This window comes from Chiloscyllium punctatum, chromosome 7 (genome assembly GCF_047496795.1).
Source record: "Chiloscyllium punctatum isolate Juve2018m chromosome 7, sChiPun1.3, whole genome shotgun sequence".
Taxonomy (NCBI): domain Eukaryota; kingdom Metazoa; phylum Chordata; class Chondrichthyes; order Orectolobiformes; family Hemiscylliidae; genus Chiloscyllium; species Chiloscyllium punctatum.
The window spans coordinates 95,023,264-95,049,990 of NC_092745.1; the positions used below are offsets into that span (position 1 = coordinate 95,023,264).

At 41.3% G+C, this 26,727-nt stretch overlaps 1 protein-coding gene across 2 annotated transcripts in view; it reads left to right on the forward strand.

Annotated features, from left to right (window-relative positions):
* Positions 1-349: 349 nt before the first annotated feature.
* The window catches only part of gpbp1l1 (GC-rich promoter binding protein 1-like 1), a 109,889-nt gene continuing 83,511 nt past the window's right edge, over positions 350-26,727 (forward strand). For both annotated transcript variants that reach the window (XM_072574361.1, XM_072574362.1), the window contains exon 1: positions 350-568. The gene's annotated coding sequence lies outside the window, so the exon portion shown is untranslated. The remainder of the gene's footprint in view (positions 569-26,727) is intronic.

A 26,727-nucleotide genomic window follows, 5' to 3' on the forward strand; every position in this document is an offset into this window, starting at 1 on the left:
CCAACAAATCAAGCAAGCATGGTGTGGAGAGAAGCGCGAGTTAACTTTTCAGTTTATGATTCCCCTTATCAGAGCTGCAGCCAAACACTCTCCCGTCGAGAGGAGAAAAGTGGGCCAATTGTTCAGTGCAGAGCACTGGGATTTGACTCTCCCTGAGTTCAGCGTTCTCCTTCCGTGTTTGGTCTTGTTTCCGAGCGCCAACAGAGACACACCCACCCAGGACTCGGATGATTGGCAGCTGGCGAAACACAACAATGGCCCCTGATTGTGACGTCGAGGTCCGAGAGGGAGGTGACGCGCGCTCGCGGACGCCTCCTTCCGTGTTTTGGTGGAATCCCCGCGCGCGCACTAGCCAGCGCGAGGAGCGTCGAGCACGAGCACCCAGACCGGAGGAAAAATAATTGCGGCGCAGGAGCATTGGACTGGCTGATATTCCCCCCCCCCTGAAAATTAGACACCGATCCCTCGGAAATAGATTGGATTGATGCGCAGGGCTGGAAAGAGAGAGAAGACGAAGAAAGGACTCGAATGGAAGTGGAGTGACGCTGAGTGTTTTCCCCCAGTGGAGGTGGGTAGGCAGCCAATGTTATTGCCCTGCAGCCTGCTTTGTCGCCATCTTGGCCCCAGTGTTTGTTGTTATTATCATTATCGTGGTTTCAGCAGCCTCTTCACATCCTCCCATCAACACTTACTGTTGCAGGCGTTCAGGACCAAAGGGAAAATCTTCACCGCACATTTTTGTTCTCTAACTTTCTTCCTCAAACGGGAAAGGTTTATAGTGTTTGGGTCAAGTTTTCTTTTTTTTTGTCTGTCGTGACATTTGTCTTTGGCCTAAACTTGCATTTGTTAGTCCCCTGCTTGTGTATTTGTGCATCGCACTGTGGGCTGTATTTTGTGATTTTAATTTAGGCAGTATGAAACGTTTAAAACATTCGAGGCAGACGTGGAGTTTTGAATCATTGTTTTCTTTTGACGCTGGATGTGCTCACGACTTGCTTGGTAGATCTGTATTGTTAATTGTTGTTTCTGGAAAGTCAGGAATCTCCCCTTCACATTCTTCTTTCCCCAGAACTGTGAAATAGTATGAATAACACTGTTGACACGAAAGTGTCGATTCTCGTCTGTTTGTTTAGCCACCCACAGCTGCCATTTCTGGTAGTGTGCAATATTACCTCGCACCAAAACGACACTTCCCTCATGTGCGAGGAATCCTGATTCGTATAAACTAAAATGATTTAGAGTTGTCATAATTCACTGGCAACACAATAGTGCTGGTTTGCATTTGTTTGAATTGAGTTTTGCACGTAGCTCTTGATTTTTAGCAACAGTTTGCATTTATATGGGAGCTGGCAGGACATTCAGCGTTGTTGGTATGTCGAAACACTTTCAGTTTGGTTCTGGGAATGTTAGATCTTCCTGTTGCCCATGGACATTTTAAAACTTGCTGATTCAAATGATGCAGGCTGTTATTTTCTTTCTAGAACGAATAGTTTTTGATTTAACACTTTTTTTTGGTCAGGAAAGTGCAAGCACCTCATTTATTTATAGGCAACAAGAGTATACTTCAAAACATCCCTCAATTGTCAGACCAATTTAAATGCATTGTAACCTGTTCTGCAGGTTTAAAGAGCAATCATTCTTTACTACTTCATTCATAATGATATCATCACCACTCTCAATTCACCTTGGTTTTCTTTCCCTTCTAATTTGCTTACCCAAGAATGAAGTGTTTCTGTTGACATTGGGGTATGCAGAAACACATTTCCACATCATAGCATTGCTTTTTTTAATTGCCCTATCTGACACTGTTGCCCACTTGTGGGAGCAAGTACTGCTCTTGGCATTTTCCAACATACAGAAGTGTCTATGAAGTGCAACTGGGATGTAGTGAGATTGTAAGGAAGCAAACAGCTTTTTTTGAATTTTCTGATAGATGCTTTTAGAATGTGAATAATGCATACATCTAGGAGAACACCTGATTTATTATGTATATTCAACATAGGAGGAGAAGCATAGCAAAGCAGAGGATTTGGGGTTGCAGTCCCTGGTTGTGGTATGCTGGAATCCATGGTTTGATGAATCAGTGATTCATGTAGCATGTGCAATTGATGCCAGCTGTCCTGTTGGATGCACTGACTTTGGTTTCAAAGCTTGTATTTTTTGCGTCAAACCCTATCTGAAAAGAAGACTGAAATTGGCTGAAACTAGATAAGAAGTGACCATCCAACCTTGGATCATCTAGCCAATCTGAAGAAAGGGAAACTAGGGGGGAAATATTTTTAGCTGAAAATGTGTTGCTGGAAAAGCGCAGCAGGTCAGGCAGCATCCAAGGAGCAGGAGAATCGACGTTTCAGGCATGAGCCCTTCTTCAGGAATGAGGAAAGTGTGTCCAGCAGGCTAAGATAAAAGGTAGGGAGGAAGGACTTGGGGGAGGGGCGTTGGAAATGCGATAGGTGGAAGGAGGTCAAGGTGAGGGTGATAGGCCGGAGTGGGAGGTGGAAGGAGGTCAAGGTGAGGGTGATAGGCCGGAGTGGGGGTGGGGGCGGAGAGGTCAGGAAGAAGATTGCAGGTTAGGAAGGTGGTGCTGAATTCGAGGGTTGGGACTGAGACAAGGTGGGGGGAGGGGAAATGAGGAAACTGGAGAAATCGGAGTTCATCCCTTGTGGTTGGAGGGTTCCTAGGCGGAAGATAAGGCGTTCTTCCTCCAGCCATCGTGTTGCTATGGTCTGGTAATGGAGGAGTCCAAGGACCTGCATGTCCTTGGTGGAGTGGGAGGGAGAGTTGAAGTGTTGAGCCACGGGGTGGTTGGGTTGGTAGGTCCGGGTGTCCCAGAGGTGTTCTCTGAAGTGTTCCGCAAATAGGCAGCCTGTCTCCCCAGTATAGAGAAGGCCACATCGGGTGCAGCGGATGCAGTAAATGATGTGTGTGGAGGTGCAGGTGAATTTGTGGCGGAGATGGAAGAATCCCTTGGGGCCTTGGAGGGAAGTAAAGGGGGAGGTGTGGGCGCAAGTTTTGCATTTCTTGCAGTTGCAGGGGAAGGTGCCTGGAGTGGAGGTTGGGTTGGTTGGGGGGGGGGGGGGGGGGGGGGGGGGGGGGGTGTGTGGACCTGACGAGGGAGTCATGGAGGGAGTGGTCTTTTTGGAACACTGATACGGGAGGGGAGGGAAATATATCCCTGGTGGTGGGGTCCATTTGGAGGTGGTGGAAATGATGACGGATGATACGGTGTATATGGAGGTTGGTGGGGTGGTAGGTGAGGACCAGTGGGGTTCTGTCCTGGTGGCGATTGGAGGGGCAGGGCTCAAGGGCGGAGCAGCGAGAAGTGGAGGAGATGCACTGGAGAGCATCGTCGATCACGTCTGGGGGAAATTGCGGTCGTTGAAGAAGGAGGCCATCTGTGTTGTACGGTATTGGAACTGGTCCTCCTGGGAGCAGATGCGGCGGAGACGAAGGAATTGGGAATATGGGATGGTGTTTTTACAGGGGGCAGGGTGGGAGGAGGTGTAGTCTAGTTAGCTGTGGGAGTCGGTTGGTTTATAGTAAATGTCCGTGTTGATTCGATCGCCCGAGATAGAAATGGAGAGGTCTAGGAAGTGGAGGGAGGAGTCTGAGACGGTCCAGGTAAATTTTGAGGTCGGGGTGGAAGGTGGGGGGTAACACATTTTCAGCTCTGATCTCCAGCATCTGCAGTCCTCACTTTCTCCCCGGGCAACATTTTTAGACAGGATGGTATGTATATGGAATGAGCTCCCAGTGGAAGTGATTGAGGTGGATATGTTAACAACATCAGGCGGAAGTGAAGACTGTAGATTTGAGTCAAGATTGGAGTGGTGCTGGAAATGCACAGCAGGTCAGGCAGCATCCGGTTTGGGCAGGAGCCTTTCATCAGGAAGGGCTTTCCTAATGAAGGGATCCTGCCTAAAACGTTGATTTTCCTGCTCCTCAGATATTGCCTGACCTGCTGTGCATTTCCAGCACCACTGTAATCTTGACATTAACAACATCAGCAAAACAAAATGTGCTTGTCGTTTAACTTCGAGAAATGAAGTGGAGGATATGCCCCTTTCAGCAGCAGTGATGCCAAGGTAAAGATGGTTGAGAACTTTCTGGGAGTAATGATTGCCAACAATCGGTCCTGGTCCACCCATGTCGATGCAACAGTCAAGAAAGCACAGCATCTTTACTACTTTAAGAGGCTAAGGAAATTCAGCATGTCCACGAGGAGTCTTACCAATTTTAATAGTTGCACCTTGGAAGTGTCCTATCTGGATGCATCACAGCGTGTATAGCAACTACCCTTTCCAAGACCGCAAGAAACTACAGAGAATCGCAAACACAGCCCAGTCCATCATGCAAACCAGCCTTCGATCCATTAACTCCATTTGTTCTTCCCACTGCCTCGGAAAAGCAGCCAACATAAACAAAGACCTCTCCAACGCTGGTTATACTCTATTCAGTGCTCTTCCTTTGGATAGAAGATAGAAAAGTTTGAATACATGTACAAATAGATTTAAGAACAGCTTCTTCCTCACTGTAATCAGACTTTTGAATGGATCTCTTGAATGTTAATTCTAATCTCTCTCTCTGCGGCTGTAATATTGTAGTCTGCACTCTGTTCTATTAGCCTGTTGCACTTTGTACAGTATGATCTATCTGTATAGCACACAAATTAAGACCTTTCACTGTATCATGGTATATGTGACAGTAATAAACAAAGTTCAGTAGTATACTAACAAACTTCTGGACTCAAAGTTATAAGGCGTTCTCAGTGGAAGTCAGATGGCCCTGGTCTTACACATGTTGTTCAAGGAATAACTTTCTCCTCCTTAGCTTTGACATCTGATAAGCATAGGGGCCATGGAATTAAAGTCCATGTCAGAGAATTAGATCGTGAAGCCAGAAGTGTTGGCAGTACTTAACAGCTCATGCATTATCTTTTGGAGGGAGAAATTGAGTTAATGTTTTAGATCAATTACCTTTCATCAGTTCTGTTTTGAAATGTTAACTCTGCTTGATCCAGAGTATTGCCAGTGTTTTTGGTTTTACCTCAAATTCCCAATATCGACATGATTTAATGTTTTTTGTATGACAATTAAAACTTGAGTATCGTACCAGCATACAACTATATGCTGGCAATCACATAGAGATGATAACTGAAGGATAGGTTGTGGTCCAGAGCAGAATATTGAGTTATAAATGAGGTGCTGATTGAGGGTGGTTAGAAGCAAAAGTCATTGTGTTGTGCTGCATTAGATAGGTTGGAGTGAAACCAAGTGAGGTGTTGGTGTTATAGTTTAAAACTATCCCTCTAAAAGAGCTGACTGACATTGATGTCTGTGAGTCAAAACTGAATTTTAACTTCAAGTGTAGGGATCTTCAGGGCCTGCTTTGTCCAGTGTGGCAGAGACCTGAAGATCCCTACACTTGAAGTTAAAATTCAGTTTTGACTCACAGACATCAATGTCAGTCAGCTCTTTTAGAGGGGTAGTTTTAAACTATAACACCAACACCTAATTAGATGAGCCTCTTGTATTGAACAAGAAGTAGCTTCTTCCATGTTAGCATATGCAAATTACATTGATACAATACACAATGTTCCAGAGACTTTGAGGAAGATCTGGATGTTGGTTCTTATTACATCAAGATGCTAAGCTACTCTGCCCACAACTCCATATGACTACCACCAGTAGGTGGAACTAATACCACTCCTCAGTCATAATTCTTTTGACCCGTAGGGTTTGAGTGCCAATCTGTTGAATGGAGGAATAATATACCGAAGTTGTAATCAAGGATAGCAAAAATCAAAGTCTTAATGTTTAGTTCAGGAATGATGAGAGGGGAAAAGTAATATTCAAGGAAAATAATCTGCTGATGGCCTCAGCAGTATTGAGATGATCAAATGTAATTGTGTCTTTGGATTGGGGTTGATGGTGCAGGAATTGACTTCAGAGCTTTGACAGCAAGGTAACATTGATTGAGTGTGACATCTGGGACCCCAGCAAACTTAATTCAGTGGGAATAGTTTCCACTCATTGGAAACAATAGACAATAGGTGCAGGAGTAGGCCATTCTGCCCTTCGAGCCTGCACCACCATTCAATATGATCATGGCTGATCATCCTTAATCAGTATCCTGTTTCTGCCTTATCTTCATAACCCTTGATTCCACAATCCTTGAGAGCTCTATCCAACTCTTTCTTAAATGAATCCAGAGACTGGGCCTCCACTGCCCTCTGGGGAAGAGCATTCCACACAGCCACCACTCTCTGGGTGAAGAAGTTTCTCCTCATCTCTGTCCTAAATGGTCTACCCCATATTTTTAAGCTGTGTCCTCTGGTTTGGCACTCACCCATCAGCAGAAACATGTTTCCTGCCGCCAGAGTGTCCAAACCTTTGAGACGTATAAGATTATTAATCAGATCCCCTCTCAGTCTTCTAAACTCAAGGGTATACAAGCCCAGTCACTCCAGTCTTTCAGCGTAAGGTAATCCCGTCATTCCAGGAATTGACCTCGTGAACCTATGCTGCACTCCCTCAATAGCCAGAATGTCTTTCCTCAAATTTGGAGACCAGAACTGCATACAGTACTCCAGGTGTGGTCTCACCAGGGCCCTGTATAGCTGCAGAAGAACCTCTTTGCTTCTATACTCAATCCCTCTTGTTATGAAGGCCAGCATGCTATTAGCCTTCTTCACTCCCTGCTGTATCTGCTTGCTTACCTTCATTGACTGGTGTACAAGAACACCCAGATCACTCTGTACTGCCCCTTTACTTAAATTGATTCAATTTAGGTAGTAATCTGCCTTCCTGTTCTTGCCACCAAAGTGAATAACCATACATTTATCCACATTAAACTGCATCTGCCATGCATCTGACCCCTCACTTAACTTGTCCAGGTCACCCTGTAATCTAACATCCTCATCACATTTCACCCTGCCACCCAGCTTAGTATCATCAGCAAATTTGCTCATGTTATTGTTCTTGCTAATACCAAGCAATAACCTACCTAGCATAATGTAAAATGTCCTCTGATAACCATCAATCATCTTGATGTAGATAGCATCAGTGTAGGAGACTGTCAGGGTAGAGTTTGAGGCGCAACCATATGCAACTACTTGTGTGTGTACTTTCTTCAATCATGGAGTCAGAAGTTAGGATATAGTTCTTTTGATTGCATAGTGTCTGATACTATTTGTACTTCAGATAGTGAAATACTCTCTGCCTATATGGGACATGATTGAGAAAATATTCCGGTGTAGGCTGATGTAGCAGTCAAAGTTTGCTCAAATTTTTGCCGTCCTTCAGGGGAACTAAATTTAAAATGTTCACTAAAATCAAGATACAAGAATGGGGATGAGGAAATAAAATGGATCAGGTTCCAAACATATCCTTTTGCAGAAAGAGACACAAAAAGGTTCTTAAATAAGAAATAAGTAATGTGATAACATGGCTCTACAGTAAGATGGTCTACATCTTTCCATCCTCCCTTATCTCCCAAACTCACGGGCCAACTTTAGCAACCGGCTCAGCTTGCCTGCATCCCTCTTCACTGAATAACCTTGTGGTCTGGTGTGAAAATTTAAGTTCACTCCATTTCTCTGGTCACACTGCATCCTCCGATCTCTTTATCTGGTTTGAGTGTGACAGACAAGTGAACAGCTGCTTCTCAGTGACTTTCCCTGCCTCCGCAGCTCAGGCAGGCATATTGTTTACAAAGAGGGGATGTGCTCAAAATCATTAGGATGCAGTCTCCCCTATGGGCAGTGCCGCTTTAAGTAGAAAGTTTCTCAAGGAGTGGAGTGGCAGTGGTTCAGGACAACACTTCATGGAATATCATCTGGCCACTTAGGCAGCACCTTAGAGGGAACATAAATGACAGTCAATGACCAAGAACAGCTGGCCCCTTGAGTTTAACAACATGTGGACTCGATGGGCCAAATGGCCTGCTTCCACAGTGTAAGGATCCTATGATGACTGTCACCAAAATCCTCACCAGCACATAGTTGATGCAACCATTCAGCAACAATGGTTTTGACCCACTTGGTACAAATACTGTATTTACAAGAACAAGCTCAAGGTTGGAAATTCTGAGGTGAGTAACTCTCCCGACTCCTCAAAAGTCTGTCCACCAAGGCACAAGTCAAGAGTTTAATGAAACATTTTCCACTTGCCTGGAAGGATACAGTCAAGCAGCTGAACACCACTTATTAAGGATCAAGCAGTCTGTTTGATTGGCACTGTTAGGTTCTTTTCCCAAGGTTTCTCACACACGATACAATTCGCACACACCAACTTCTGCAAACAGTTAACTTATTAAAGCCTGTACAAGCTAGGTGATCCCTTTGACTCAACTTCACATGCCTGCAAGGAGGGTCAAAGAGAACCTGAACAAAGAATACCTTTATACAGGTCAGTTGGCAATACTCACAAATACTCTGGCCACTTCCCCTATAACCACATGTTACCCCATGTACAATGGTAGGATGAGGTCATCCTCCGAGATAAAGCCAGTGTAAATGCCCTAATCCTGGGGAATCATTATGCAGATGATTTCCTGACTCAGTGATTCCCCAAGACAATGCAGGTGTGACATACCTAATTTCAGGGAATGGCTATGAAAACATTTTTGAATGGAAGTGTCAGAATGATAGTTCGATTTGATAATAATAGGACAGTAGCAGCAAATGACTGTTTAAATGGAGTAGGAGTCATCCGCATTTCTGCATGAATGTTGTCCCCACCACTTCTAGAATGTTCAGTCAGTGCAGTTTAACCCTTTAATATTACATTGATGTCTGGAGAAATGGTCTAATTTAATCTTTCAACAGTGCGACCATGTTCCACCTTCTAATTCACTCCCTGCATCTTTGGCACATGTATCCAATGTACACTGTTGCTACCAAAATCTACTGCATCAACTGACCAAGCCTCCTTTTGACAATACCTTCCAAAACTGTTCTTGCCAACATCTAGAAGAAGAACAGCAGCAAATGCGCAACACCAGAAACTGCTAGTTCCCATACAGGCCACACACCATTTTTCTTGGAAGTATATTGCTGTACTTTTTAATACCACTGGTCGAAAACCCCCGTAATTTAATGACCAAGGGTAGTTGGGAGTGGACAGCAAATCCTGGCCTTGCTAACTTATGCTAACATTTCTATGGAAGAATTTCTAAAAATGTTCAATTTTTTTTCTTGATTGGCTGATACCTGTCCATGTGCTCGGTCACTATGTCTCATATAAATTCCCCACAATTGATGTTTTGGCTGAATGCATGTACAAACATTTCAGCATGTCTCTTGTATTCTGTACTCTGCCATCATTGAGGATGGGCATGTTCATACAGCTTGCCCATCCTAAATATCCATGTTCTTGGCATGGCCTGTCTGCTCTCCAGAGATCCAAGATTTGTTTCCGAGTTTGGTTATGAAGTGCATAGTTATAAGATCGTGGTTGAGAACAATTCAGCTGCTGCTGACTGCCCACAATGTCTTTTAGGTTCACAGTTTTAGCCTGCTAGGACTATTTTCAACTTGTCACTACATGATGTTTATGATATTCTGTGCATTTTGGAGGTGTAGATGAATTTATCTTTCAGGACTGGGTAATGATCTTTTTTATTGATGCAGTCTTAAAACAAGTGTGTGAGAGACCGGCAAGTAAGAACATAGAGCTAGGAGCAAGAGTAGGCAATTCAGCCTTCAAGGCTGCTGTGCCGTTCAATACGATCATGGCTGGTTTCATCTCTGTCTCAGTCCCACTTTCCTATGGGTTCCCTCTAACCCTTTAACCCATCAATGGGTTAATCTCCTATCTCTTCAAAGTTATTCAGTATCGCAGCGGCCACCACAATCTGGGGTGTTGAATTCCACAAAATCATGATCTTTTGAGGTAAGTAGTTCCTCCTCATCTTTGTTTTTTAATTGCCACCCTCAATCCTAAAACTGACCTTACATTCTAGATTGCACCACAAGAGGAAACACCTGATCCACATCTACTAGAACGATTTCCCAGAAAGTAGTCAACTAAGTCATTGCTCAGTTTGATTTCCCCATCATCTTACAATAAGTTTACTTTCTCAGCTGTAGCCCTCAAGATTAGGACTGTTGGTCAGAGATGGCAGCAATGAAACAAAATTTTGACAGTGGCTTGTAGATCTACGTCTGATGGCTCCAACGTTTAATTGCAGATTCTTAGCAAGAGTGAATTGCTGACCTGAAGGACGTTAAACAAATCAGTTTGGTTTAACCAATTTGTTCAATCCTCTAATAGAAAATTGCTGCTGTCGTCCAAGTATCCATTCCTTTAAGCAATACCTCTTAAGAATCTTTTATCTATTTGCTGTTTTGAGAAATCATTCTGTACACATTATCTGCAAATGATATTGATTGACTACTTATTGTCTTATTGTCTTGAGGATCTGAAACTCACTTGTATTCATCTTTCTTCCTTCCTTTTGAATGCCAACTGCGAACTAGAATGTATTTATATACATCTAGATTATTGCATGCAACTTAAAGTAGCTTTAATTATTTCAGGTTTTGAAAAATGGTAAATTAAGCACTTGAGTGTGATTTGGAATATACTGTATGGAACATATTTATCAGAAATAACAGCAGCAATGCACACTTAATTTGTGGTATCTCCTTGATTTGAAATTAGCTGCAGTGAAACACTGTACTGAAACTAAACCAGATTTGTATTATATGTGAGGTTTTATGTGGACCTTGAGTCTCCAACCACAATCTGGATAATTTGAGGAACTGGTAAACCAGGAGCCTTGTTTCTGAGATTTACCTTCTCCTTTGCTCAAAGCTAATGAGAAACAATGGAAATCAAGTTATGAATCTTGCAGTTTGAGGTGGTTAACATGATCAAAAACACAAATGTGCTGGTCTAGGTCTATATTTCCTGGGGGGTTGTCAGATTCCAACTTATAACCTTGACACATCAAACTATTTCGAGCACTTTTCATGCCAGCAATTGTGGGGTTATGTCCATTTAGATGCATTGGCATCTAAAATATTCACAATCATCCATCTTGCTTGGGGCGACACAGTGGCACAATGGTTAGCACTGCTGCCTCACAGCACCAGAGACCCGGGTTCAATTCCCGCCTCTGTGCAAGCTCCACACAGACAGTTGCCTTTCTCCCCATGTCTGCGTGGGTTTCCTCTGGGTGCTCCGGTTTCCTCCCACAGTCCAAAGATGTACAGGTTAGGTGAATTGGCCATGCTAAACTGCCTGTAGTGTTAGGTGAAAGAGTAAATGTAGGTGAATGGGTTTGAGTGGATTGTTCTTCGGAGGGTCGGTGTGGACTTGTTGGGCCGAAGGGCCTGTTTCCATACTGTAAATAATCTAAATCTAAATCCATCTTGCTCTAATGCAGCAACCTATACGTGTGATTTCTGCAAAATTTGATGTATAACTGACCTTTGCCAAGTGGGTTAGTTCCCTAATACTTTAATAATAGCAACAGAGATCAGTGCTATTTAAAATAAATGTCTGTCACAATTCACTGTCTCACATTACAGTGGAAGGTGGGGGCAAAAGCAATTTTCCTGCATTCATCAGAGGTTTCTGCAGAAAAAGAAAATAACTTCTAACTTGACTTCTCTTACAGCAGTAAAGCCTTATGAACTTCGGCCAGGTTGTGTCCAGATTCTTCTGTTGATTTGTGTGGAACAAGTAATATTCCTGTGCTTTAAGCATTATGTCTATCAGCAATGCCATCGGATGTATAAGATCTATATATTTCATTTGTATTTATAGATCTATGTATGTTACCGAACATGCTTTGAATTTGGTGGTTTACTTGAGGTTTAAGACCATGATGTTTTCTCAATGACTGCACTGAATTTCTCTGCTAATTTGTAGTTCCCTATCTTTTGACTGTAGTAGGGATGTTTTTTGAAATAGGAGCAGGATTTACAAAATTAAGTTTGCCAACTAATTAGGGATTTGCTACTTACCTCTTTTGATTAGTTGAACCTCAACAATTGGCCAAGTTACTGATTGTAGAGGGTTTTTATTCTGTTGCATTTGAATCTTTTGTGTCTAATTATAGTTCTTCTCTGAACTACTAATTGAATGTCTGTTATAAAGCGTGACTTTCTTTTCTTCAGGATTAATTTTAGTCAAAGTGATGTTAAAATAATTATATTTTAGCAGGTCATTTTTAAAAGCTTTCTTCAAGGCTTGTAATCATCACCTTTCTTTTGATCTCATGATTGTATATATTTCATTTTCTCAGTTAATGGTTGTGGATGAGCCCAGATTTGATGCACTGATACGGACTCAGGATTCCTGTGTTAAGCTCATTCCACTTTCTTGTAATGACCTGGATGGTGGTGTTGGGGACATTCTTAGTGACTTTGCTCATGACCCTAAAAGTAATGCACTACCTAAGACTGGAAAGGAACACAATCAGTTGTGGGGTGGAGTGTGTTTGATAAATGGGCCAAAAAATGACATGGCATTTGATGAAGATAAATACATTGTGATTCATGTGAATAGGACTGACACTGAATGTTCCTGTCATTTACAAGGAATAATATTGAAAATGAATGAGTGAGAACAGGACCTGGGTATTATTGTACATATTGGTTATGAACTCAAAGAATAATATCATAAAGTCATGGCTCCAGCTAATAGAGTAATAAGTAATATGAAAGCAAACCACTCAGTGTATCTTAAAGAACTCTCATTTGGAAAATAATAGACTTATTGGTGCAGGGGAGGTCTTGTCTGATAAATTTGATTGAGTCTTTTGAGAAAGTGACCAAGATAATTGAGGGTGAGGAAGTGGATCTTGTCAAATGCTTCAGTAAAATGCATGTAAACAAGATCTCTCCTGGTCGCCTGGTCTAAAAAGAGTGTCACATGGGATCCACAGTGAGTTGATAGATTGGATACAAAATTGACTTTTTGATATAAGACGGAGTAGTTGTGCTGGGGTGTTTTCCTGACTTGAGGTCTGTGACCAGTCATGTTCCACAAGGATTGTTGCTGGGACCTCTCTTGCTTATAATATATATAAACAATTTGGATGAAAATATAAATTGTCTGATTAGTAAATTTGCACATTACATGAATATTGAAGTTTTGACTCGTGAGGGAAGATTGTCAAAGGATACAGGAGGATATAGATCAGTTGGGAAGTTGGACCAAGAAATGGCAGACTGGGCAAGTGAGGTGATGCATTTTGGAAGTTCAGATAGGAGCAGGAAATGTAAAGCAGGACCCTTAGGAGCATTGATATACGGAAAGATCTTAGATGTAAGTCCATAGCTCCCTGGAAGTGGCAGTGCAGGTGTATAAGGTAGTAGAAAGACATACGTTATGCTTGCCTTCATTGTTCAAGGCATTGAGTATAAAAGTTGGCAAGTCATGTTGCAGCTGTATAAAACTGTATGAAAACAAAATTTACTGGAAAAACTCAGCAAGTCTGGCAGCATCCAGGGAGAAAAATCAGAATTACCCCATTTTGGGTCCAGTCACGTCCTTCAGAACTAAAGAATTGTATAATTAGGCCACATTTGGAGTATTGTGTGGAGTTCTGAATGTCACATTATGGGAAGGATGTGGAAGTTTTAGAAAGAGTGCAAGAGAGTTTTACCAAAATGTTGCCTGGATTGGAGTGTATTAGCTATAAGGAGAAATTGAACAAACTTGGATTGTTTTTGCTAGAGCGTCAGAGGCTGAGGAGTGACACGATATAAGTAAATAAAATTGAAAGGTATATCTAGGGTAGATACTCAGGGTCTCGGGGTGGAAATGTCAAATACTAGAAAGCATAGATTTGAGGTAGAGAGGGAAAGTTTTCAAAGAAGATGTGCTAGGCAAGTATTTTTACAGAGAGCGATAGGTGCCTGGAACATGCTGCCAGGGACGGTGGTAGAAGCAGATACAATAGCAATGTTTAAGAGACATTCTGACAGACACATGAACAAACAGAGATTTGGATTAGTTTAGTATGACATCACGGTCAGTGTAGACACAATGGGATGAAGGGCCTATTCATGTATTGTGCTGTTCTATGTTCTATAATACCAATCTGTCATGAAGATCATTGGTTGAACTATTGGGAGTGGTGTACCCAATTTGATTCTTCACATAGTATGTGAAATGTTGACTTTGTGCAAGTTTTAGAAGGTACATATGAAAACAATTTCTGGCTTAAAGAATCTTAGTTGTCCAAGTTTAATTAAAGATTTGGCTCTATTAAGTTCAAAGCAAAATGTGTATAGTGGCTTTGTGGTAATATCACTGACTGGTAGTTCAGAGATTACATGGGTTAATGTTTTGAGAACATGGGTTCATATTCCACAATGGTAAATGGTGGAATTTAGATTCACCCAATAAATATAGAAATCAAAGCTAATCCATCGATTGTCATAAAATCTATGAAGAAACTGAAAAATTAAGTTTTTGAAGGCGGTGCAGACATATAATTTCTAGGAATTCATGCATGCATATCTTAAGAGGTGGTGGGACAATCCAATAAAACTATTTAAAAATTATTTGATCCTTTGCTTCACAACTAGAGGAAGTGTATACAGAAACCGGATTAAACCTTCAGAAAATCATTAGTTTGAAGTATTGTGTCCAATTCTAAGTATGACATTTTGGAAAGATGGGTAGCTTGCCCAAGTTGATTATTTCAATTAGATCGCCTGGAAAGGATCGGGCACAGGTGTTTGAGGTGTTTAAATTATGAAGAGATAGGAATTCTCTGAATGTTAGAAGTTTCTCCCTTGCCAAATAAGAATGAACATTTGAAATAGTTTAGTTTGTTGAATTGTCATTTTGCAAGGAGATGAAGGGACCTGGATTAATTCAGCTGAGGCAGCGATTGAAGCTTAGAACAAGAGGCATTCTGTAGTGTTCGATTGTGCCTGTGCCAGCTCCGTGTTCGAGTAGTTCGAGTCTTAACTTTCTTCTACTCCACATTTGACGACGACAGGTTATTTGAAAAAGGCATACTTGCCAATTCAGTGTGTTTCCTGTTGTAAATGCTTAGATCACAAAACACAGTCAATTTTTCTTATTTTTCTTAAGGTAGTTTTTATTGTACTCAAAATATAATTCAAAAAAGGCTCTGACTTTCTCACACTGACACAAATAGATTAGAGTGTGAAGATAGATTAAGCAATTTAGAGTCTAAGAAAATTGAAATGGTGTATGGCTCTTAAGGTTTGGTGACTGAAATGGCATTAAGTTGATCTTGATGATCTTGCTGCTTTTCATGTTAGGGAAATTTAAAGATGTAGCAGAATGTTTTGCCTGTTCCTTTTGGAGACCACAGTTGCTGATTTGAGTTGTTCTGTTTAAAGTCTCCTGTCCAAATTCAACAATAATTCCAGTTGTCTGGGGAGAGGGAGAGAGAAAGAGAGAACCCAGTCGGTGTCTTGCTAATTTACCATCTCAATTACTTGTTCCATTCTGCAGATAATCTAGTTGCTTAAGCCATCTAGTCCATGGTGTATTTGATAAATAACCTTCCCTATCCAACAGACCAGTGAGTCACATGTGGACATAGTGACTTCATTTCAGTTGCCTGGCTTAAGTGACAGGATGAGTGTTATTACCATTTATTTCATTGTCAGTCCCAACGTCTAAATTATCGTATCTAATGATTTGTTTCCACCCAGTTGATGCTTTTCTAATGGTGTAGGAGATGATCCCTGTTCATGGCCCCACAAAGAAAATGTTCATGATACTACCTTGCAAATAGGTTGTCCAATTTCAGTTGGGTTGAAATGTAGGAGATACCATATGCAGCCATACTTGACTGTGTTCCCAAATGACTGAAATGTAGCTTTAGTGTCAGATATATATTATTCAGTTTTGTTCTGAAGATGGTTCTTAACTCTGCTTTCACCTAGGTACTGCATTCCAGATCGTAACATTGAATATTTTTAAAAAGAATTCTTCCCATTTGCGTGCAACAGTGCAACAACACCCTTCCCCCCCCCCCCCCCCCCCCCCCAAAACACACACTACCATTGTGTCCTCTGCTTATGAAATTTCATGCCAATGGAAATTACTTCATATCTAATGTACCACAGCTTCTCACAATGTTGAATAATCATTATTAAATCTCCTCTTTAACCTTATCATCTTGAAGGAAAACAATCTCACCTCTCCAGTTTCCTCTCAATATTGTAGTGAGGGAACCAATTTTGTTCTGGTCAGTCTCCTGGTTGATTGGAACAACATCCATAAGCATACAGCCCTCTATCGCCAATTCTCAGTAGCAGCAGTGTGTACTGGCAACAAGATGCACTGCAGGCATTCGTCAAAGATCCTTATACAGCACCGTCCAAACCCATGACCACTTCCATTTACAAGAACAAGGTCAGCAAATATGTGTGAACGCCACCATCTGCAAGTTCCCCTCCAAGCTGCCTGCCATACTGATTTGGAAATATATTGCTGTTCCTTCACTCTGCAGCTGGGTAAAACTCCTGGAATTCTTTTCCTGAGGACATTGAGTCTACCTACAGCAAATGGACTGCAGTTATTTAAGAAGGCAGCTCACCACCATTTTCTCATGGGCAACTGAGCATGGGCCCACATCCCACTAGTGAATTTAAAACTAAATTCCTTCAAGGGCATAATATCCTTCCTAAAGTGTCGTGCTCCGAATTGTGCTCAAAACTCCAAAATAATGATTTTCTGAGCTTTGGTTTTGCTTTTGTGTTCACTTTATTGATTGATAGATCTAAGGATCCAATAACTTTTTGTTAGATAGTTTTATTAGATTGTTCTGCCACTTGCTCCTCCTCGGATGCTGCCTGAACTGCTGTGCTCTTCCAGCACCACTCATCCAAAATCCGGTTTCCAGCATCTGCAGTCATTGTTTTTACTTCACGAGGTAAGACCATAAGAAGAAGGAACAGGAGTAGGCCATTTGGCTCCTTGATCCTGCACTGCCATTCATTGGGGTTGCGGCTGATCTGATGACCCTCACGTTCACTTTGCTTTCTCCATTCAGTTTCCCCATGATCCTTGGTTTCCCTGCTGATCACAAATCTGTCTTGGCCTTAAATATGCGCAAGGATCTCAGTCTTACATTGGTGCCCCTTTATTCTGAGACTATGTTACCTGGTCCTAGCCGCCACTGTGAGGGGAAGCATCCTCTCAGCATTTAATCTGTTAAGAATCCTGTACGTTTCAATGAGCTCACCTCTCATTCTTCAAAACTCTCATGAGTAGAATCCCAACCTGTTTAGCCGTTGCTCATAAGACACTACCTCCATAACCAAGAATCATCCCAGTGAATCTTCTCTGAACTGCCTCCCTTGAAATCATATCTTCCCTAAATAAGGAGACCAAAATTGCTCATAGTACTCCAGATGTAATCTTGTCAGAACCTTGTCTGGTTGCAGTAGGGTTTCCATATTCCTATACTCCAAATCCCTTAAAATAAGGGCCAGCACTCCATTAACTTTACCTATTACTTGCTGGACCGGTGTGCTAGCTCTTTGTTTCATATAAAAATATCCCCCCAATCCCTTTGTGTTGCAGATCCCTGCAGATTTTCTATATTTAAATAATATCCTTTTGCTTTGTTCTCCCATCCAAAATGAACAACTTTGCATTTCCCAAATTGTACTCCATTTGCCAATTTGTTTGTCCACTTTCTTTGTCTATCAATATCTCCCTTTCAGCTGTTTGTACCCCATCCTGAATCTGTCTTTCAATCTATTTTTGTGACTACAAATGGAGTAGGTGGCTATTTGATTCCTTCCTCAAGTGAACAATTGTGGTCTCAGCATTGATCTCTGTGGGACTCCACTGGTTATGTGTCACCAACCTGAAAAAGAACCCCATATCTCCACTCGCAGTTTCCTGCGCATGAGTCAATTGTCTATCCATGCCAAAATATTACCTCCAACACAGTAAGCTGTTAATTTATGACTTAACCTTTGCGAGGTACCTTGTTGAACACCTTCTGGAAGTCCAAATCCAACATATCTGCTGGTTCCCCTCTGTCCACTCTGGTTGATACTTCCTCAAATCTCTTATAAATGAAGATATGATTTCTCTTTCGTGAATAATGCTGATTTTGCTTGATTAAATTATGAGTTGACAGATGTTCTGCTGTTACTTCCTTAATAATTGATTTGCCTGCTTTTTGCCCCTCCCTTTTTGAAAAGGGGTGTCAGTTTTAGTTTCAGTAGCAATTTTTTGATCATTTTGTATTTCTCCAAAATCCAAGGATTTTTCAAAAATTATAACAATGCATCCACAATCCCTGTAACAACTCTTCTGGGATTCTTTGATGCAAGCCATCAGGCCCAGGGAACCTACCTATCTGCCTTTATCCCCATTTGTTTGTTTAATATTAGTTCAGTGATGGGAAAATATCTGTTTACTCTTTTGCCATTTCCTTGTTCACCAAAACAATCTCTCCAGGTTCATTTTCCAAGGATCAAGATTAGAGTGGTGCTGAAAAAAGCACAGCAGGTCAGCCAGCATCAGAGGAGCAGGAAAATCGATGTTTCGGGCAAAAGCCCTTCATCAGGAGCAGCCTCATTCCTGATGAAGGGCTTTTGCCTGAAACGTCGATTTTCCTGCTCCTCAGATGTTGACTGGCCTGCTGCGCTTTTCCAGAACCACTCTAATCTCCAGCATCTGCAGTACCCACCTCTGCCTTTTTTCACTTTCACCTCTCTCATCCTTTTTTCACAGAGCCATCATAGAATACCTATAGTGTGGAAATAGGCCATTTAGCCCAACAACTCCATACTGAGTCTCTGAAGAGCAACCCACCCAGACCCATTCCCCTACATTATTTACCCCGAGTAATGCACCTATCCTCCACATCGCTGAACACTATGGGCAATTTAGCACGGCCAGTTTATCTAGTCTGCACATCTTTTGGACTGTGGGAGGAAACTGGAGCACCCGGAGGAAAGCCATGTAGACATGGGGGGAATGTGCAACTTCCACACAGACAGTCGTCCAAGGCTGGAATCGATTTCCGGGTCCCTGGTGCTGTGAGGCAACTTAAATAAAGCTGTATTGTCAGTTTCTATTCATTTTCCTCACTAGTTTGTCTTTGTCGTTTATTTTTTGTTTTCATTATCTTTTCAGTTTCCCTTTGCTGGATTCTGAATTTATCCCAGTCTTTGGGGCTGTCACTTACTTTGACTTCTTTATATGCCAATTCTTTCAACTTCATACTCTCCTTAACTTCCTTGGTTAGCATCAGGTATGCATGTATGAATCTCTAGCACTCATGTTCCTGCACCCCCATTTTAAAATTGAAACTTGCAGCTTGTGTTTCCTCTGCCTGTGCTTCATTTCATACTACTTTGCATTAAATGTAATCTTCCATGAATATTTCCATGTTTCATCAGTGTAAGTTCTCCCAAGGTTTACTACGATACTGCCTTCTATTGTTGACTACGTTTGCATGTTAACTTTTGTCCCCGAACATGAAAATTAAGGTTTCTATCTAAGACTAAACCATAATTAAAAAGAGCGGTGGTCCTGATGTTGACTACTGTGGAAGAGCATTGTGCACTTGCATTGCATCTGGGAAAAAAAATCCCCATACTCTCTGAATTTTGCATCCTCAGTGTATGCTTTAATACTGCTAATATATTTACTATGTGGTAATTTAGAAAATTACTTTTGAAAATCCGAATATGTAACACCTTCTGAATCAGCACTCTCCTACTGATGAAGAATCCGTGTATTTCAGCCTTAAATATACTCCAGGACTTTGCCTCCAGAGCTGTCTGTAACAAGGAGTTCCAAAGGCTGTCCACCCTCAGAAGAAATTTCTCTTTATCTCAGTTTTAAATTGGTGCTCTCCTCATTAGTTCATTTGAAGGACTTAATGAAGGATGTCATAAATAAACCCTGGAAATACCTAGCATTTCATGCAGCAGCTGTTGAGAGAAAAACACAAGTTAACGTTTCAGGTTGTCGAAGCCTCCACGAGAGCTTCAATGGGTAAGGGAGGGCTCCCAACTGGAGTCGATGCAACATTCCCTGGTTCTTTTCCTGAGATCGTTCAATTGCCTGGAAAATTTTTACAAGCAGTTCATTAAAGGTTTAACACATTTATTTAAACATTTACTACAGTATCACAATTACAGAATAACAAGACACCAAGCCCTAGTCTAAGGAGAGGTTCTAAAACCTCAGCAAAGTAGCGGTACCAGCACTTACCAACCTCATGCTCTCTCGGGCTACTCTGAAAATGGCACTCACAATCTTTAGTATTTATACAGTTTTTGCCCACTAAGCATGTCAATCAAACTCTTGCTGATGAACATGATGTCCTCACCATATTCCTGCTGTGCCTGTGATGAACTTGCTAGTCTTTTGATCACATTACGAGAATAGCGATAACGAAACTGCCTTTGTAATGACTCGGGTGATGACATTAAGTGTTGATATCCTCTAAAGTTTGGTCACATACTCGTGACCTCATGTCCTTGTTAAAACCTGATTACTGACTGTGTTTTATATCTTAAACCCATTCCTCATTGTTTTCCACCTCACATGCTTGGTCAGTAAACTCTTTATTCAAACCCCTATTGTTTTTCCTTGTGGGTACTTTAAGTTTGAAGTGATCTATCAAAGGCTTTTGTTCCTCCTTAATGACTAATTTTTAAGTTTCATAGCTGCCTAAACTTGTTCTTGTACAGAGCTGGACTTCCTGCTTTTCTCAGCAAAGCTATCTTACTTAATACTTTTTCCTTCTTTATTTCTAACATTCTTTGGTTTCTTTAATTCTATGCTTTCCCTTCGTGTCCTTTCTCAAGGTCTGTGACCTTTTGTCAGAACAAATTTCATCAGATGAGTTAGTCATACTTCACACTTTCAATAAATTTGGATTGGCTGTCACTTCTTAAGCCATGTGATAATTTTTTTTCCCTCTTGATTGTGGGTTGTATTTGGTTACCAAACGCAGTTGGATTAAAAAAATTCCATTTTTTTTGCACTAAGTGCTGTTACAGCCTATCGTTTTTTAAAAAAGAGAATAAACTTTCTTCTTCACTCTGCTGACAATGTGCAACTGCTGTCTGTTTATGACATTCATTGATTTGTACGAAAGCACATAACCTGACTTTTAAAAATGGCTAGCTCTGTCTTCTTCAGCACGGCAAAATGAAACTCATTTTCCTTTTTTCTAAGCAAAAATGCCAATTAACTATCCTTGACCCCAATTTCCTTTCATGTTGAAAGCTGAATAGTTTGCAGCACTACTGATTACAACCTGTTATATTCAACACCTTTCTGAGATTTTGAGTCTTCGAATCTGGTCTATACAAAGGGCTACCAATGTTTCCAAACAAATGCCATGCTTGTCAATAATAATTATTTAGTCATTTGTGACTGTAAAAGATATTTAAAATGAAATCTAGCTTTTCATTCTTTCAGCCAACGACTTGAAGTTATGTGGAGCAAAATAGTGCAGCATAATGCAGCAGCTCTTGCAGCATTTGTGGAGAGAAAAACAATTAATGTTTTGAGTTCATTGGTTCAGAAATTACAATGTGACTCTTCCTCAGATTCTTTTGAAATAAATCACATTGAAGTTGAAACATTAACTGCTTGTCTCAGCAGAGATGCTTCCAGGCCTGCTGAATTTCTCCAGTACTTTGTTTCGTTTTAAGCTCTCCAGCATCCGCAATATTTTGTTTTTGTTTAAATAACTTGCAATACCTTCGCAGTAAAAGAATTTAAACTCTAACAGTTGAACCAGGTTAATAGCTGCGCAGGCTTTAAATCAGATCACGTGACTGATATATTACCCTAAAATTAAAGCCACTGTCCTAAAATTTAATAATCTTGATAAACCCTGTAATTGTGATAATGGCCATTGTTTTGTTGTTTTCCCAGAGATTGCACATTTGAGGGATGTTTCTCAATGGTCAAATCATGAGGCACCAAGCATCATAAGTGTGTGGTGACTTGATGGATCATTTTGGTCTTTTTCTGCCATTTCTGTTCCTTATGTTTGTAAACTCAAACTTTAGTATCCAGTACACCATATTCAAGATAAGGGTGTCCTATTCATCTGCTTGCTAAACTTTACACGAAGGCTAAGCTAAAATGTATGCTGGGCTTATGTCTACAAGTGAAGTCACTCCATCTGACTTTGTGCATGTGAGAGTAGCAATTAAGCAACATTTTAATCAGGACCAGACTCATTCCTTGTTTTGGACTAGAACCATAAATACATTCATGGGGAAATCAGTAGAATGGCAGCTTTTTAAATTAATTTTTTTATTGAAAATATTTGTTTTGTATTTGTGTTTGTCAGGGATAGATCCATATTCCATCCTCAGGTTTCTATGAGTTGGAAAGCTGATTTTTAATTAAACATCTCTGGCAGCCTTCAGTATCGTCAAACAGTGCACCATCATGGTCAACCGTGCTAAGCAGTGTCAGACACACAAAAAACAAAAAATTAGGCATGAAGCATTTGTTTTGTATGTACTTAGTTGTGTGTGTCCCTTTTTAAGAGAGCGGGTCAGATGACCTGGAGGTGAAAACTAGATGGACAATTTGGGACGCTGTTCAAGTTTATACATTGCGGTCTCTTTCTGGTTCTAGTGAACCACGAGCAAAACAACTGATGACAAGGATTTGGGCCAAACTGTGTGAACACCTTTTTTTTTGTCGGGAAGAAGGACATCGATGGAAGTGGTGGTGCAGTGACTCTGGCTGCAGGAAAGAGCGGTATGCTGTGGGCAGTGGAGTCCTGAGGGGACTGTAGTCACAGCTGACTGCTGAAGAGGGAAGTACTCACCCAGGAGCTTATTGCAGAGAACAGTTGAAACGGGACTCAGGCTGCAAGTGATGGCAGGGTAAAACTGCATGTTAACAAAGTCAGTGACAGAGCAGCCGGCACACCGAGCGTTTGCTGACAGGACGTGGAATGCGAATGGTGACGAGACATGGAACCATTTAATGAAGAAACAGAATGCTGGAATCTGTACACCAAACATTTTGATGCATATTTAAAGACAAATAAGGTGGCTGAAGACATAATGGTGCCGGTTTTCTTGAATACCATTGGGAGCAAGACTTTCATGTTTTGAAGGAATTTGGTGCAACAAGAGAAACCCATGGAGAAGACATACCAAGAACAAAGGGCTAAAAACAATGACTGCAGATGCTGGAAACCAGGTTCTGGATTAGTGGTGCTGGAAGAGCACAGCAGTTCAGGCAGCATCCAAGGAGTCTAAACTGCTGTGCTCTTCCAGCATCACTAATCCAGATACCAAGAACAAAGACAGCACAGTTGCTCAGTGATTAACACTGCTGCCTCACAGCTCCAGGGACCTGGTTTTGATTCCAAATTTGGGTGACGGTTTGGAGTTTGCATGTTTTCCTGGTGTCTATGTGGGTTTTTGCCAGGTACTCTGGTTCCCCACCCCCCCACAACCCCCCCTTCTTCTCCTCCTCTCCCTCCCTCTCTTCTCCCCCCCCAAAAAATAATGCAAATATGTGCTGTTTATGTGAATGGCCATGCTAAATTGTCTGTAGTGTCCAGGGATGTGCAGGCCAGGTAGATTAGCCATGGTAAATGCAGGGTTATGGGGATAGGGTAGAGGTTGTGTTTGCATGGGATGTTGTTGATGGGCTTAGCAGCTTCTTTCCACATTATAGAGATTCTAGATTCTATGAACTATGCAAAGTGTTGGGGAGTTTTTTTTTGCATCAAAGCCACTGATGATCATGGAATGTTTCTGTTCTTATAAACAGATATACTCCAAAGGCAAGTCCATTGCCCAATTTGTGGTAGCCTCCGAGGTTTGTGGAACATTGCAAATTTGGAGCATTCCTCCAAGATGCCTTGCAGGGCCATTTAATTTGTGGTCTCTTTTGCAAAGCCATCTAATAGAAGTTGCTAACGAGGAGAGACCTGGATTTCATCCCAATTGTCTGAAGTATGTCCAGAATCGTACACCTTCTGGCCTAAAGTGAAGGTGTAACTGGAACAGCAGGTGAGCTTGGAAGCACTAATGCCAGTAACCATCAGTAAATGGGCTGCTCCATTCATCACAGTCTTAAAAACACATGGTGCAGTGAGGATTTTTGATGACTTTAAGATCACAATGTTAAGTTCTTTTTTGCCTGAGGTCCTTACACACTTGATGCAACTGCAAATGCCAACTTCTGTGAACAACAATCAAAGTTATTAAGCACAGTACAGTACAAGCTGTGGAGAAACTCTGAACACTCCTCGCCATGCTTGCAAAGTGTGTCTCGGAGTCTCTCTCTGAACAAAGGAAACAGTCCTTCTTTATACAAAATCTTTATATCACAGTTAGTAATGCTGACAAGACAGCCCCCAGTCACTCCCTCACAGTCACATGCCACTCAAGATACAATGCAGTGACCACCTCATCTCCAGAAACAGTGTAATGCAGATCATCCCTTAATGGCCAGATCTGATGTGAATTGTATTTGTTTTGTAACTATCGGGGAGTAGTCAAATTCCAACTGTAATGCTCATCGATTTCTGAATAGGGGATGAAAATGTAAATCATCCGTGAATGGCAAGAGACGGGAATGTAAACCTCCCACATTCCACCTAAAGGACCAAGATACACCACCCTGCCCCCTGGGCATTCAATTTCTTGCAGGTCAGCAGAACAAATTAATATCTCAACAGTCAACCCAGCCCTGTGTCTGGATCAATACTCACTTCCACTTAATGAGGACCTGTTCAGTCGACTGGGGCAAAAAAATTCTCAAAAATGGATCTGTTGCAGGCCTGCTTGGAGATGGAGAACACAAAGGAGTCCTAGCCACTGTTGCTGATCGTGACACACCAGAGACTGTTCTGCTAAAATTGGCTGCTTTTTGGCATCATGTCAGCACCGGTACTTTTCTAGGGGCGATGAAGCATGTTTTGAGATTTTGGTTTGCCAGGCGTCCAGTATTAACTGGGTGATATTTTGGTTACTGGATCCTCCAAAGAGAAGCATTTGAAAAACCTAGAAGAAACCCTAAAAATAAAGTTGCAGGAGCACAACCTACAAATAAAAAGAAAGAAGTCAGATATTTTTAGAGAATCTGTAGACTATCTGGGCCATGTAATCGAAGGTAGAAGATTAAAAAAGGCATCAAAGAACATGGAGGCTACCATGAAGGACGCTATACCATAGAATATGTCTCGACTGAGATCGTTCTTGGGACTTGTAAGCCACGATGGTAAGTTCATGTCTGATCTGGCAACCGTGCTCAAACGGTTGGTTGCTGAGAAAAGGGGCTCAATGGTCTACTCCCCTGCACGATGTAAATGATGGGAAATTCAGCAATACTAATGTGGTTAAATATCACTTTCTATCTCTTGTTGAAGTTGCTTGTTGCTTGGACCTATTTGTCATTTACCATCCCAAGTGTTGTCCAGATCTGGCGACAGAGGTGTGGACTGTTTCATATTTTAAGAATTGTGAATGGAACTACACAGGTCTACTTATCCACTAGGGTGAGAGTGAACAGTGAAATTGGTGTGTATGGAAATATCTTTATGTCCCTGGATAATTTTGATTTTGATAAACCCAGTTTGAATGCTAGTATGTGAAATCTTGGACATGGTCAGCTTAATATTATGTCCATTGGCTTGAATGTTTCTTCAGACATGGTAGACATTGGTTTTTTGATCAAAAGAGGTGAGAAAATATGAGGGATTTTAATGAAGGCTGTTGTGGATCTAGTATCAAACATTGCGTTATGCTGATGGAAATTAAACATTTATTGCTGGATTATGCTGTTGAAAAATAACCTGAGGATTCCAGGCAACAGGGTTTTCTCTGTACCTTTTATATTTTTCAATTGTTTCTGCCTTTTGTTTTTCATTTATTACTTGAATTTTCTGCTGATTTCTCGATCATTTGACCAGAGGTTTTGTTTTCTTATGAATGCTTTTTCCATTGGCTCCCACAATGATTTTGCATTGAACTTTTAAATACAAGTAATATAATGAAAGGATAGGGAAATCTATTTAATATCTTGAAGCATTGCAGATGACCAGATCCTAGTGACTAAAGTAGCAGATGATCTCCATAACAATACTTGTAGATAGAATGAACAAATGAAGCAGTGAAAGCTTACAGAATTGAAATCAATGTTTAAAAAGAGACACCATCTGTGAAGATTGTAAATAACAATGGTGGAAGGTGGGACTCCTATTAATAGAGTCATACAGGATGGGAAAAGACTCTTTGGTCCATACCGAATGTAGTCCCAAACTAAAGTAGTCCTGCTCCTGGCCCATATCCCTTCAAACCTTTTTTATTCATGAATCTATTCAAATGTATTTTTAAAAGGAATGGTTCACAGCTGGAACAGATACCACAACTTAGGTACCTGGTATGCCAATTGTACCACTCAAGATCGGAGATTGTTACAGAGATTGGTGTACTCGGCCCAGACAATCACAAAGGCCAACCTCCCATCTATAGAATCCATCTACCAGGCCCATTGTCAAGGAAAGGCCGCCAGCATTCTTAAAGATTCATCTCACCCTGGCAATGTTTTTCTACAACCTCTACCATCGGGGAGAAGGTACAGAAGCCTGAATACACGTACCAGCTGGTTTTGCAGCAATTTCTACCCTACTGTTGTTAGAATACTGAATGGACTCTCAAACTCTTAACATTGGCCTCTACCTGCATTTTTGTTTTTGCCGCTAGTTACTTACTATTTACGATCTATGCTACTGAACTATGTGATCTGC